The sequence below is a fragment of the Manacus vitellinus genome, unplaced genomic scaffold (genome assembly GCF_001715985.3).
Source record: "Manacus vitellinus isolate BGI_N305 unplaced genomic scaffold, ASM171598v3 scaffold_1_pilon, whole genome shotgun sequence".
Lineage (NCBI taxonomy): Eukaryota > Metazoa > Chordata > Aves > Passeriformes > Pipridae > Manacus > Manacus vitellinus.
This window is the reverse complement of record NW_021939396.1, coordinates 6,398,591-6,412,730: the sequence shown is the minus strand read 5'-3', so window position 1 is coordinate 6,412,730 and position 14,140 is coordinate 6,398,591.

The window sequence follows — 14,140 nt, the reverse complement described above, 5'->3', positions numbered from 1 at the left end:
AGAGAGAGAGTATTTTATTTTAGTTTTTTGTTTATTAGCTATTTTTACCTCCACATTGTTATTTCCAAGGCCTTTTAGATGCAGCAGCTCCTCTTTTTTCCAATTATTTCTTTGATTTGCAGGGAGGAGTAGAGCATCCCAGGCACAGATTCTGTCACTGCTCCTCATCACTGGTCCCTCTGGTAAAATAACGTAATATCCTTGGATATCAGCTGGAATTCCACTGACTAAGGCAGATGTAGGGATAGGTACAATTTCAAAAGAATTTTTAACAGAAAGCTAGAACTGGTCTCACTTAGGAAGACTGTGAAATGCCTTCTCAAATGGTTTATATTTTTTTTCCTTCCTCCTGCATTTCAGAGAAAGTCACAGTGAGAAGCTGTGAGCAAGCTCTCTCTCTCCCTGGTATGCACAGAGATAACATGTTTGCAGCCATGTGCAAGGCCTCCTCGGGCCAGAGAGGGTGGAAGAGGAGAGAGAGAAGATACTAAAAACCTTGGAGAAGGTTGGGCATTCCCTTTTTCCCGTGAAGGCCTGGTGCACAGTGGGGCATCATTAAGAAATGGTCCTTGCCTCTGAAATAAACCTTTTTTTTTTAATCCTTCCACTACCTCGGCATTCTTGGGAAGAATACCTGCATATGTTTTACCTTACACAGATATGAATGGACTCCTTCCTGGAAGAATTGATCAGCCTTGGATAATGCTGTATTTATATGAACAGCTCCAGTAGATACTCACTGGTATCTAATATTCTGTGTCGACTTTGTCATAACTATAGACCCACATGCTGGATCTTCAGAGAAGGCTCGATGTATCCCGAGAGGATAGTAAGTAACCCACAGGATGGGTTACTTTTCCACAGGGAAAGTGGGTACTCATGCTGAAGTCCTACTCCATGTGTCAGTCTGACAGTCAGAAACTGAGCCTCCTGTTAGGTTGGACTTGAGCAGCCCTTGCTCATCTGGACCAGGAGCTCAGCAAGATGTGTCCCAGGGAGGCTGCCATATGAAAACATCCTCCTCCATGACAGGTGTGACCTGAGCAGCAACACAACCACAGACACAGCACTGGGGCTGTTCCTGGTGTCTTCCCTGCTCGTTTGTGCATCTGAGTGGTCAAAAGGGGCGTCTACAATGCATGGGCGCCCAGAGGCCCAAGCTCTACTCACTGTTGAGACCTGCCTCTCTTCTGGGTAATCCCTCTGAGGTTCCCAGAGCAATGCCTGATAGACGAGGTCTGATTTTCTGGGGCCTCAGTAAGTCTCTGCAAGAAATCAAAAAGAGTTTCAGCATTATATATACTAAGCTTATGCAACTCCTTCTCCTCCTCCAAGGACCTTAAATCATTCAGGCTAATCTAATTATTTCACCAAGTAGTGGGCTTGTCTCTTTATGCAAAACACCCCAAATATTGTAAAGACTCCAAGTTATCTGGCCACCTTCCAGTTAATTATCTTAACACTGAAGGAAGTACTGAAAAACAAAATTAAAAGCCATCCAATCTCTAGCCATCTCAATTACTCATGAAAAGTAATGGCATTACATCTGTCTTTACTCAGAATATGTAAGTTGAATATGATCCTAAATCCCCCCTTTTTATTTTGCAATCTTAATCACTACTTCATTTAAAAAAAAAAGAAAAGAAAAGAAAAAACCCTCACAAACTCACACACAACTGATTCCAGTTACAGAGACAAATAATATAGGCATTTAGTGTGTCGAAATTCAAAGAAAATCATCTGGCCCTGCAGATTCTATTGAAGCTCTCAGACAATAGAGAGTCTCTGAGTAGCCAAATCAAAGATATGATCAGAAAAACAAGAGGAATATATTCCCAGGGGGTCCCCCACATGTTTGGATCCTTGGGACTAGGGACACAGGGAATTCAGGTAGCCATGCAGGTACATGGCATCTGGTTTCCCACATGACTGCAAGGTAATTGGGTAGAGATCAGGGAAAGGCTGTTGGAATGGAATCATGTTTCTGTTGGCACCTTGATCCCTCTTCTGTTCAAGTGTTGTTGGCAGCGGGTGTGGTTGTATGTGAAAAATTAGGAATACATGAAAATCTTGTCACAATATCCATCTCAGTTTGGCTTTGTTCCTGTACACCTGGTAAAACTGCTAAACCTGATTTCTCAGACTGCCCTGCTATTTTCGGTAGTATCATGTTCTTTTTGGTAGCATTTTTTTCCCTGACCAGGTTTAGTATACATGAGCTTAGTGCAGATACCATAAGAATATAACATCTGAGCTGCCAGCATTATTTCTCCCACCGTGCAGGTGCGAGAAATTGGTATGTCAAAGAGTAAAAAGAATTCTACCTGCTAGATCTGGTGTAAGCTAAAACTTGACAAAAAGCCAGGGAGATAAAAACTATACCTAGACCAAGCAGAGTCTGTAACTGGCTGATGAGTCACTGCCCCTCCAGCCACTGGGTTCTGGATCTTGCTCTGTCCAATGAATGCCATTTGACAAGTTCAGATTTTAAAGATAATCTCTCTCTTGTTTTTCCTGTAATAACTTCTCCTTTCTGTCCTAGTCCACATCCCCAGAGCAAAGCGGGATCTGATGCTCAGTCAGAAAACCCTGTGCGTTTTACCCAGCTCTGCCACTGGGTAATAAACTCTGCAAGTTTACTGCATCTTGATCTTTGTACATGGGCCCACTCTCCTCATCCTGTGAAGTGTGCACACACCTTCCTTCTCTCCCTGTGGTTTGGAGAGTGAAAACGGGGATATTTGTGCAGCCTCAGGAAGACGGGAAATGTTGCATGGGACACAACCACGCTTTTGAGCAAGGCACAGATTTTGTGCTGGCTCCATTTCCATGCAACTCTGTGCTCTGCACACAGTGGTGTGAGGGAAAGTGAAGTGCTAATGCCAGTCAACAGAAAATCTCCATTTTTCCATCACTCTTGCTCATCTTAGGAGAGCTCACAAATAATGAAACTCATATAGGAAAAATCAATATTACATTAAATGACATACACAAAGAGCTCTCCAAAGTCAACACCAAGTCAGGCTAATGGGCTGCAGGACAGTCTTGCTGTACTGTTTGATGTAATCTGAAGTGTTATTCTGTATGTTCAGGTCTGGAATATGATGTCTTTTCAGTATTTCTTTTACTCTTTTAACTTTAGTCCTCCTCATTTTTTCTCTTTTGCTCCTAAGTATGTCTTTGGCTGTCCTTTCACATTTTCTCAAGGAGATGGGTGTAAAGGATGTCATCTTGCACCACTGAAATCAGGGGAGTGCTGCTGTTGAATGAATCCATAGACACATTAAGCTCACACTGCAGAAAGATATTCATGCATTTACCTCTCATTGATCTCTGTGTTCAGCACCCTGAGGCCCTCAGCATCCTTCACTGTTTGTAAGCACAGCTAGAGCTGAAGAAAAATGGCTTTTTGCAGGTTGTTCCTCAACATGTCACACACACATGCAGTGCAGGACATAACATTTTTCATTTCCATGCAGTGCATGGCAAAAAGCAGCTGGTCCTCAGAAATGTTTCAGGACCTGAATTTCTACCCATTTAAAAAGATTTTGGTTTCTAAGACCATTTTGAAGATCACTGCCCTGGACAGGACTCAGTTCACTGCTCCCTTCTGTACTTAAAAATGTCAGTTCACCAGCCCTCCCTGTGCCTGCTGCTGAATTCTGAGGGTTCCTGAAACCCACTAATATAAACATATTGGGGTATGATCATTACCCTAATAGACTCTAAAGATGTGTTTTGAATTTGTTAGGAAATGCCTGTTAAAACATTAAACATACACCTCACATCTAAACCCTTCAGGCTTCCCATTGTGCTCATACACCTCTCCCACCTCTGGGGCTCAGACTGGAAAGTGCAAGCTTGTTATGAAGGTCCCACGTGAAAATAGGACTGTTTGTTACTCAGAGACTTCATCAAAACATGAGAGATGCACATGCAAATCCTTTTCCTTCTCTTTAAACCATGTTCTCACCCTGGGTAAGAGAAAGATGAGCGTGGTTGGGAAATACATGCAAGATAGAGGACAAAGCAGGGATTTATTGAAAAGGAAGATCAGCCTGTGATTTCCTAGAGTTTCTCCTAGATTTTCATGTAGGAGTCATATTTAGTGGGCACCTAGTAAAGAGGGTTCTAAGGCGAGGGTCTCATGAATTTCTAGAAATAACAAGTGAAGTCCAAGGAAGTCAACTCGTGCTAGACTGATCTCTGGGCTTCCCCCAGCATACTGGTAATTGTGTCCACTTTTCCCTGGTGAAAATGGTCTAGAAAACACAGCTAACCTGAAAGTCGAGCGTCTCTGGGCAGCCTCCCAGAGAAAATGTGTCAAGGATCACAACAAGGTAGAACAGCACTAACTCATTTGCTCTGCACTGATTTCTCTTCCATGGCACTTACCCGCTGCTGGAATAGGTCCCAGGACTCTGTATATCACTTTTGCCAAAGACAAAGCCTGCCTCCACTTCACTATACTCAGTGGTACCAAACCTAAAGTGATTGGGGATTGTTTCTCCCACTAAAAACATTAAAATCAATGTTTAATGACCAGTTCATTGTTCCACCAGAGGAAGGTGGGTTCATATTGTATACAGCAGCTCATACAATGACCCCAGGGTGAAATCAGTATCCTGCTTAATCTCTTTATTGCACCTCCTTGTGCCAAGCACTTTTCAGCTTGGCTCTCATTTGTCCTTTCTTATAAAATATCTTCATGTTTGAATATAAAGACATGATGACCCCAGAGAACAGTGTGGGGTACACACACATTTCATACGAGAGTTCTGTGGGTCCTAGAGGGAAACATTTCTATTTATTCTTTGCCCGTTCATGAGAGGATCTCTCTCTAGCCCCTGCCTGTATTACATTTGCTGTTACTCAGCATCACAGCTCAAAACCATCTGGGGAACAGCAGTGTTATTTCCTTATCGGTGCGGCAGAAACATCCTCAGAGACTGGTGGTTTTGTAATGGGATCCACTTCTGCTAAAAGGGCCCACAACCCTTCCCAGGGAGGCACCTCTTATAGCAGATAAAATGAACATTAATATTAAATCCCACTCACACTGTGGCAGACTGCAAGGATTATGCCCTGCTCCTCATGGTATACTATAACTTCACAGAGCTTTTAAGGGGTGATTTGCAGCTCTGACAATAGTGGGAAGAGCATTTCTACAGCACAGATAGTTGCTTTTCTGCCTGTATAATCATCTTTCAGTTGCAATTTTACCAGATTGCATCAATTCCTAGGAAACACCAATTAACACCCATTTGTACAGAAAAGACCGTGAATTAGAAAGTATATTTACAAGTGTCTGCTATAAAACATGAGCATGTTTTCATATTAATTTCCAGCATGTAAGATAAGATACATGGTCCTTATGGGATGGAATGTCCTTTAGTGCTAACTCATAATCCCTGCTGCTTGAAGAGATCTAAATAACTCCATTTTCTGAACCAGCTTCTTTTACTCCTTAGAGTGTCTTCTTTACCTACAAGCAGACACTGTAAAGTGTTACAACCAGGGTAAATTAACAGAGAGTTTGGATCTGATAGTCTTGAACACGGAGTGCATAGATATGAGGTGGTAAAATGTCAGCAGGTGTCATGTCACTTTGTCTGTTTGTTACCAGCATTCAGATTAATCAGCTCTAAAATATGTGATCCATTTACAAAGAAAGGAAATGTTGTGTGAGAAACCCAAAGATGAGGTTCCTTGTTGATGTCAACCCCAGTTAAGACATCATAATTTACATCAGCTGAGGATATAACCCCAGATCTCCCATAAATTTTTGAGATGTCAGTTTATTCCCACAATTTTGTGAGCAAAAGGGAGAAATAAAGGAGTGGAGGATGAAGGAGAAAAGCTGGAGAAAAATCAATCTGTAATTTCAAATAAATTGACAGAGGACCTGCATATTTCAGCTTCTTCACAGATTCGGGTGTCATGTCTTGAACATAAATGTTTCAGAGATACAGAAATTTGAGATCAATTGATCCAGTGAACCATTACAAGCATACACAAGAGGGAGGGCGTTCATTAACAGAAGATGTCTGATCAGAGGTCAGAAGACTCCATAGACACCCAGGGACTGCAGACAAAGTCCATATGCTGCATGTAGAAGAGCTGAAATGAAGCATAAGCCAATACAAAAAAAGTAATGCAGAATGATTTTATCACTGTGCTGTTCTTCCTGACCTAGATGGTTCTTTGTTCACAACAACTCTCACAAAAGAAAAAGAAAAAAACCCTCTTATTTGGTGCTTCTTCCCAGTTGGGCTCATAAAATGTTTCTGACTTTCCCCAGCGTACGTAGAGTTGGTTTTCATGTCTGCAATATATTGTGTGAAACAAAGGGCCAAGTGTGGGGAAATAATATAGTTTTTGGCAGAGGAAACATCAGAAACATCCCCTTTTCAAAGAAAAAATCAACATTTCACAGCAACTGGGAAAAAAAGCACTCTTCTCCACAGCAAGATCAAAAGGGATAATGCAGAGAGAGGTATTGAGCTACCACTTTGGCTCTAGGCAGCCATGACACTTTGGTTATCTTCTGGACAGTGAGTCTGAGATTTCACAGCAGGAACAATGGTGCAGAGAAAGGCCCTTACAAGGTAGCTGTGGAAGAAAGATCTTGAAGAAAAATTGTGATCTGTTTATCAGTATGTCTGCTGTCGGAGTAAGATTTCAGTGTAAGACTTTCAAAATGTGTGACAGCTGCAGTCAGGTGCTTGGTATTGTCTAGGATTTTGAGAGTTGTGGGAGTTATGGCTAATTTAGTTGCTAATAATATGTATTTATATATTTTATTGAGTTTACTGTGAAACTGTCATTCTTCCTAGTTAAAACAAACAAAGAAAAAACTGTTACAATTTATGTTTCTCCCTAAAACAAAAGTTCTGTTATCTATATAGTCAATGAATTTTAATATAAAATAGAAATATACATCTTCTATAGAAAGATTCCTACATCTACAGACTTAGGGATGGCAGGGAGAGACAGCACTTTCACCACAATATTTCTTGCCTAGAGGATTTTTTCTTTAACATAGTCTCCAAATTAACACACAACTATATATAATCTTCCCTACTATCAGCCCTACAATACTCATTCTTCTTTCACAGATTAGTTCACTCAAGAACTCATGGATCACAATAGCCATGGAAAACTGTGGATCTCAAACCTATCTTCCTGGGAGACGTGACCATTCTCACTTGCTTTACTGTTGCTACCTATTACTTTGAATGTAAAAGACTCCCTGTACTAGAATTCAACAATTTGGGTAAGGAGCTGTTCCTGTAGAAATATTTTCAGTAAAGGTTTTGGGGGGTTTGATGCTCAAATGTACTTAAAAAGTCACAAAATAAAGCTATACATTGACATACTTAATTTAATCATGTTGTATGGGGAAAATAAATTTGGAACTTATATTTTTTCCTTACCTTCAGCTCATTGTATGTTTTGCATTTCTAAAAAGGGAGAATTTCCTGGATGAGGTCAGGGATTTTTTTTCTTCCCAAAAACCTATCTTCTGGTACTGCTGTGCTAAAAAAAAAAAAAGGGAGATTTCTTTTAACTAAATATTCCATGCCCTCACAAAGCAAAGTATACCTGAATGGTACTTGGAGATTTCTCTATCCATTCTTTAATCTCTTTAATCTTTAATCTAGATTCCTGTAACACATCTCAGTCCAGTCTCCATATTGATTTCTTGGGTATATCAGGTACCAAAGAAAGCAACATCAAAACAGAACAGTCTGATAAAACTTGTTCATTCTCAGCACTCTTTTAATTAGATGGATGAGATAAAGGAAAAGCAAATAACAGCAGGACAGGAGGGAAAGTGAACTCCAAAACACTTGTGAAATTAAATCCAGTGTGGTGGAGTCCTTCAACATCTCAGTATCTAACAGGGCATTTATCAGTGATGCACAGGAGCCTAACCACTGTTATTTGGCAGAGACACTGCCCTTTAGGAGCTCCCCGTGGCTTCTCCTCCAAGCCAACAATACAATTCAGTCTCCAGTATGGCAGCTCACATGGATGCTATTTGCCATGTGGAAGTTCAGGAACACTGGGCTGAAGCTGTGCCTGCTGTGAGCATGTTCTCTCTGTTTGCTCAGAGCCTCCTGTGGAAGCAGCAGAAGGTGTTTAAGCTCCTGATTGCAATGTCCAAGGATCTCACTGTGCATGAAAAGCTGCTGATCCCTTTCATATAGTAGTTGTAGTCAGTGCTGAAAAGCTGTTTATGAAACAGTGTTGATTAACTAACCTCTGTGTACAAACATCAGGTATTATCTTCTCAGTGTTCCTCTTCTCAGCCCCCCATTTCAAATGTTAACAGGAAGAAAAAAGTAACAAATACATGGATAAAATGAAGATTTTGCATCTTCACCTAAAGATATGCAGACTAGGCAGTAAATTATAGAATAAATTCTGTAGTATAAACACAAAAAAGTCAGGGTTTTTTTGCTTTTCTAGGAATCTTCATCAAGAAATAAACTTGATCTAAATATTCAAAGCTACTTTGCTAGTAGAGATCTTTTTGCCCATTTGCTTGCCTTTAGCAAAATCAATTTGTTCACTGTGCACATTTTAATTTAAAATTGTTATTGTCCTCTGCTTGCTTTGAGATTCATTCTGTGTCTCAGTAATAAAAGTATTACCAATGTTTTTATTATGCCTTGAAACACAATGAATGCTTTCTGTAATATTTTCCTCCATCTTTAGGATGGTCTTCATGCACTAGCGGGGGGGGGAAATGCAGTGAAAGAAGTGAAAAACCCTAAACTGAAGTTGTGGAATCAACATGTTGCACTCATTTCTCATTCAGATGCCCCTGTATTAATTCAGCCCTCAAAAGGTGGGGGTTTTGGATAATATTGTGGGCTGTCACTGAGATAAATATAGAGCAATTCCTGGCTGTGCTAGAGACTTCTTATGAAATCTCAGGTGTGTCTCGATATTGATGTGACCATCTGTGCAATGACAGAAGATACCATTTCCATTTCCTTTTAAATACTCCCATTCCTGTATATTGCAAATTCCTCTTGGAATTTGGGCTCACTGTGCCCAGAGCATGTGGGTAGACGCTGTGTCGCTCTCACTGGGGGTTCAGTTGCTACTGAAAATGGGAAGAACAAAATGTTTTGTTTTTCTATCTGGAACCAGAGATGGACATTTGCTGTGCTCAAGTGGATACCTGAACTATACACGCTGTTTATGTAATTCCATGGGATTTTTGTCTTTTTTTAGGGATAATGTTGCAACTGTTGTAGTTCAGATCCACAAGTGAAGAAAGACTTGCAGGGAGATTATATTAGACATCACGATACAGCTGGAAAAAATGTTTGTGTTTCTGAACATTTTAGGATTCCCAGACATGTAATAGAAGTAGTGATCTTTAAAACTAGTCACAGGCTATGAAGAAGTGGTCAGGCTTTGGAACAGGCTGGCCAGGGCACTGGTGGAATCAGTGTCTCTGAAAGTGTTGGAAAAAACTTGTAGATGTGATGTTTAGGGGCATGGTGTAATGGTGGGCTTGGCAGTGTTAGATTAATGGTTGGACTCAACGATTTTAGAGTCTCCAACCTTAATGATTCTATGAATATTGTAATATTTTTTGTTGTTTAAAGAGCCATTGAAAAGGAAAGTGTTTTATTTTAACAAAACCGCTGATCTCAGGTATGTTTGCTGCACTTCCCAGCTTTTTGGAAACAGTCTCCAGATGAAGCTCTCCCTTTTTTGGCTACAAATATTGTTTTACTAATAAGTACACACTGGTGGTCTGGCCTTCTGGCTCACAGATTTCATCCTGCTCTGTGTAGTTTACCAAGCAATTTACCCTACTTTAGTATTTCACTTGTCACCGACATTTCAAACTATCAACAATTGCCTAAAAAATGCATGCTAAAAACCTAGGCATCATCAGATTTTGAACTGAAATCTGTGTCCTCTGTACTAAAAGCATTTTAGGACCCATGGTCCCCTCACTCAAAAGAGACAACACTTACCTCATGAAGTGCAGTGACACTGAAACACACCAAGCAAACGTTAAAAGCAGAAAACACAGATCCATGTCATGACAACTGTACATCAGCAGGAAACTAGCTCAGGAAAGGACCTCAGAATCTGCTAATTATGTTTATATAAAATTGATGTTATAAATTTTACTTTACTCTGAAGAATTATTGACAAAATATGAAAGCCTTTACCAATTAGGGTATGAGGATGTGCTGTTTACAATGACATTTCTGATATCAGGAAGAACAGATCTTAGAGAACCTTAACTGGGGACTACTTTCTTTTTCAAAGCTCACTCATAAAGAAAACATCTCCTCAGAATGCTAAACAGTCATTTTCAGTCATCACCCACATCACTTTAGTGGTTCAAGACAACTTTCTTAGCAAAAATTATCATAACAGAAAAGTGGTGATAATTTCACAGTAAGGTTAAAGTCTGATAGATGATTGACAAATAGATTAAATTTGCAAACATCTACTAAAATAAGTTCTTTCTGTTGTTTGTTTTTAACCTGATGTTTAGTGTTACACAATATTGATACCTGTTGTGGCCTAGAATTTTCTCTTGTTTTGTCGCGCTGCTTAGAGCTGAATGACAAATTGTCTTTCAGATTCTGACTAGAGATTTATGTGATGTTTAAATGCAAAATCCAAAACTATGGCCAAAGTCACATGCCCAAACTCAGTGTCAATTTATAGACACTTAACCATCTGCTAACTGGGTACTATATAAAAGAAATCCTTTCCCTGCATCCATTGAGCAGGAAATTCTTAATATAGATCAATCAGACAAAGTTTTTCACATAACACTTCAGTATATTTCCACCAGCAAACTGCAAAAAGAGATTACTTAACATCAAAATCCATGAAGAAGAGATAGAACTTGAGCACCCATGAGGCCAGGTGTTTGGAAAAGTCTTCCTTTATTTTTTTTAACACAACTAAAATTCACCAGAAGGTTTTGGCCATCAAAGAGAAGTTTAACTTTGGGCTACACACAGTGATTGAATTATTGAAAATCTCTTAAATTCTTTTATTAGTACTAGTATTTTCTGAGAAGAAAATGAGTCTATCTGAATATTCTTTGAGAAGTGTAATCAAATTATTATCATGACTTATTCTGGATTCATAAGGCAAAAAACCCGGCAAATTCCTACAGAGTGGAGCACATTTTTCCCCATCACTTTATTTTATATATGGGAAAAGGAGTCATTACTGTAGAAGAGTTGGTATTCGATGACACTATCAGTCAGAAGAAATATCAAGGAAAAGAGCTGCTTCTTTTATCTCATGTCTGGGGACATTTGACTAGCAGGAAATTGCTCAGTAAACCAATTAATGGTGAACTTGTTTATTGATGGGTTCTGAACATTTATTTCTTACATAATGCAGGTTGTGCATCACAGACCAGGCAAAGAATTATATACTAACTGCTTTATAATTGGATTGAAGTAGATATTGCTTTGGTGTATCTGTATGCAGACTTTGAACTCTGGGGCTTTTATTTTGCTTTCATTTTTCTATCTCTATAATTTGTTGTTACAGAAAGATTTCTCTGAACAGACCATTCTGCAAAAGGTTCTAAATAGAGTTGACTAGTCTATTCATAGATTAGGTCTCCTCACTTGGGATCTTTCCTCTGAGTCCCACAAACATCCCTCCAGACTGGCAGGTCCACCTCCAACAAGAGCAGTGTCACAGTGATGAGCAGCAACTCCAAGACATGAGTCTCCCCTTGCCCAGTGAACACCTCAAAGATGATTCACTTATTGCATCCAGAGAGGAGTCACTTGTGTACTGTGACTTCCTTTCATGGTTCTTCTGGGAAATCAGACTTGAGAACAACTTGCAGGCTTGGTTTTGATATTTTATACACTTTTTTTGGTGGGGGAGTGGGGGGAGAGTAGATTTCAATCATGGAACTATGAACGCTATAGTGGTTTTATTTCAAGTTCTCAGAGGTTGTGATGTATAAAATACCAGGGTGTGAGTTTGTTAAGTAACAGAAAAATTAAACAGAATGTGTTTGCACGAAAAGATGATAAAGAACAGAGAGAAAACACCAGAAAAAAATTATATTACTTTGAACATTTTCTATCTGACAAGTTAATCAGATACTTATTGGTCAGAAAGGGAAAAATATATCTTTTCAAAGGAGTAAGAAAGGAACATAGTCAAACTGGAGCAAGGTCAGTGGAAGGCCACTAGAATAGAGCACTTGCCCACTAAACAGAAACTGAGGAAACAGGACTTGTTCAGCCTGGAGAAGGGATGGTTTCAGGGAAAACTAATCCTAAAACTTTCAAGACCGCCTAGATAAAGCTCAAAGTAACCTGGTCTGAGCCATAACTGATCCACTTTGAGGAGGAGGTTTGACAAGAGACCTCCTGAGGTCCCTCCCACTTGGGATTATCCTTCAACCCAATGATCCTTTCCGCATTGCTACGCAGAGGTACCCAGTCCCCATGCTGCAGTTGTCATCAAGAACATTTGAGCACTTTTTTTTAATCTCATTGTAAGATGGTCTTGCAGTCACTACCCCTGCATCCCCTGACAGGATGGCATCATACCTGTGTCCTATCACTGCTTTTCTCTGAGCCTCTCTCTTGGCTTAGAGAGGCTCCTAAACTAGTCAGCAGCACCAGGGAACTTGTATTCTCTCCTCACTGTGGGAAAGCTAAAGAGAAACTCTGCTTTATGCTGTTTCCAATCACAAAACAGTAGTTTACTATTGTTTTCCTACTTCTTTTTGTAGGGGTTTTTAAAGGGATTCATTCACTATGCACAGAATGGGCAATATTTAATATTTATGTCTCTGATAGAAGCAATTCAGCTGAAAAGCAAAAATTTATTGCCTTCCATACAGAGTTTAATTCTCTCCATCTGCCCAGTATAGCTATATGGTCATTGTCCTGAATTGTTCAGAGGCAGTTTAACACTGTCAGGAGGAAAGCAGATGAAAATAGTGTTAATTTTGCTCAATAAAGCAAAAATGAGTTGCCATCCATTCTGAGGCTGAGTGTGGCTACTGTTTACTGGTCTGAGATAAAGCTGAGATAAGGTTTCTCTGACTCTTACCTCCCTGATCGGAACCTGGAGACTGGTGCTTCATCACGCTCAAAGGCACAGACACAGCCAGAGGAGTATGTTTAATAAACTGCACTGGAGGTTTACACACATTTATTTCTATCAGCTTCTGATTGTAGTAAAGAATAACACAATTTAGCTCTATCTAACCTATCTAACCCTCACCTAGAGGTGAGGATTAATCTGATGCTGATGTCATACACAATTAGCAAGGCTGAAAATTACTACTCCATTGATTACATATTTGGGATTTTTTTTCCCTTAGTATCTCAACCAGGTTTTATGTTGCCCTTGACTGGGCACAACGTAAGTCATGTTGTGCATGTAGCAGCTCACTTTGCTGCTGGCTTTTCTGGTTCCCTGGGGAACATTTAATGTGAAGATAAAGGAAGTCTGCTCAGGTGCTGCCTTCCACTATAAATCTTTTAAATGCAGAAAATCATGTATGCATAAATGGGCAGTTAATAAATCCCAGCCCTTGACATCTATTGACTAAAGCTCCAGAATAGGTAGATCCATTGCTGGTGGCTTATTAAAATAATAAGCTGAAAGGAAATCCCTGTCTCAGTGCTGAAGATTTGTGATCTGTCAGCTATGAGATTTGGCAAGGAACTAACAACAGGTTAGGCTGTTGGGCTAACACTTCCCATCAGAATACATTTTATTTTAAGAGAAAAATGTGTTTTCAGTGACTAAAACCAAATACAATTCTAAAAATTTCCTGTGTACTAGGGAGAATAAACTCAGATCTTCAAAAAATTCTAACAAAAGACTTTTTAATTTTTTTTTTTATTTTTTTATTGCTGGTTTTATTGGTGGGAATAAAATCGTATTCCAGGTGTTGTTCAGGACTCAGGAAAACAGCTCACAGTCGTGAACTATGCCTCTTATTCATAGGATGTTGGAAAATTAATTTTCCTTTCAAATTCCCTATCCAAATAAACCCAGGAATGCTGATCTTCACTGCTTATGGGCTGTTGAAGGATAGAAAACACTCCAACAATTGTTGTTGTAAAACTGGGTAATGTGAAAACAG